Source organism: Schistocerca serialis, chromosome 1, assembly GCF_023864345.2.
Source record: "Schistocerca serialis cubense isolate TAMUIC-IGC-003099 chromosome 1, iqSchSeri2.2, whole genome shotgun sequence".
In the NCBI taxonomy this organism is placed as follows: Eukaryota; Metazoa; Arthropoda; class Insecta; order Orthoptera; family Acrididae; genus Schistocerca; species Schistocerca serialis.
In genome coordinates this window covers 908,487,411-908,489,220 of record NC_064638.1, presented here as the reverse complement: position 1 = coordinate 908,489,220, position 1,810 = coordinate 908,487,411, and positions in this window count along the sequence as shown.

The following is a 1,810-nucleotide window of genomic DNA, read 5'->3' as shown; positions in this document are numbered from 1 at the left end:
TGCGGAAGCGGAAAGACTTTTTAGCCAGATGAACATTATTAAAACTAAAGCGAGAAATAAAATGAAATCCGAGATGATGAATTCGCATTTGTCGATTCGAGCAGGAATCGGAGGGAAGAAGCAGTGTTGCCACAATAATGAACAGTCAACACAAGTGCTGACGCAGGTAGGAACAACTTTCTAACATTGGCATCCTCAGCCGTTGAAATTCATGGCGACTTGGAACCGAATGAAACCGCAGACAGCATTTAAGTGATGGTTTATTGACCCGACCAGTTTCGCTGCGTTAAAGCAGCATATTCGGGTGTAAGTAGTGTCACATAAATTAGTACATGGAGATGCTCCCAACGTTCGTAGTCAGAGAATCCACTAGTCCTTTACACTTAACGACTACTGACTACAGTTGCCACATCCCCTGCACTATTCGCCCCAATATTTCGCCGATTTTTATTCGTTGAGCACTTCCCCTCTTGATGGGGTTGAATTCTATGACTACGAACGTTGGGGGGCCTCCGTGTGCTAATTTATGTGACACCACTTACACCTGAAGATTTGCTTTAACGCAGCGAAATCGATCGTGTTAATACAAATACAAATGTTTTATTCCACCGTTGAGCATATTTACATACAATGGTGTCTTCAGTGTTTACATAATAATAATAATAATAATAATAATATGAACTTCGACATGACAAATGTTATTAACTACAATATAATAATCCAGGATGGATGCAATACATATTTGTGCAAATGTAAATAACAACAAGAAGTTTATTAATAGATCAATTACAAGATAAATGAACTATATAGTTCAGTGAATGACAAATAAGTAATCAAACAGATAATTAACAATAAGAACATGAAACAGTAATAAAATAGTTTAACAATGTGGCATATGTATAGTTTGCAGTTAATGTACAGTTCATTCTCATAAGGGAAGTGGGTCATTTGTCACATACTCAAGGAACTCTTGAGCAGAGTAAATTACTTTACTTTTGATCCACCTCGAAAGACTAGTTTTAAATTTATTTACTGGCACTGTGTAGGCATTTTCAGGTAATTTATTGAAGTAGACGGGACCAAGATATTTGTAACTGTTATGTGTCTTTGCATATGGCATAGTAATACTATGTCCACTTCTTTTGTTATGGTCATGAACTGTTCTCCTTAAGTCAAATTTACTCAGATTCTCTTTAACGAAGACAAGGCAGTTGTAAATATACAGGATAGGCATTGTCACTAGTTTCTTAAAATAATCTCGACATGATTCGTATGGGCTAAGTTCGGCCATGCACCTTATGGCTTTCTTTTGCCATTTAAACATTAATTTTGAGCCTATGGAATTGCACCATAATAGTTTTCCATAACTCAGATGCGAATGGAAGAATGCAAAATACGCGTACAACAGAAGTTCTTTACTCCTCAGCTTGTACAGCAGCTATATGGCACGTGCCAACTTGCCACATATCTTCCCTGTGTGAGTATCCCAGCTGAGCTTTTGATCTGTATGAAACCCTGATAATTTTACTCTTTTGTTACCATGACTAGGAGCATTCAGATTGAATACAATAGCTTCAGTTTTAGGCTAAATTTACACTGCCCGTGATGCGATGCGATGCCGAGCCGAGCCGAGCGTGACAACGGGCAGGCTTGGTTTAACAGTGGCAACAGAGCGGTGCCCGTTTAGACAGCAGGCTGGGCCGAGCGATGGTGATGCGGTGCGATGCGATGACTTCGCTGTAGTCGCAACCGAGTTTGCGTTTCGCGCGAGTGCTTGGAGCGATTGGTTGTTTGCGCTTGTGTCTGGAGT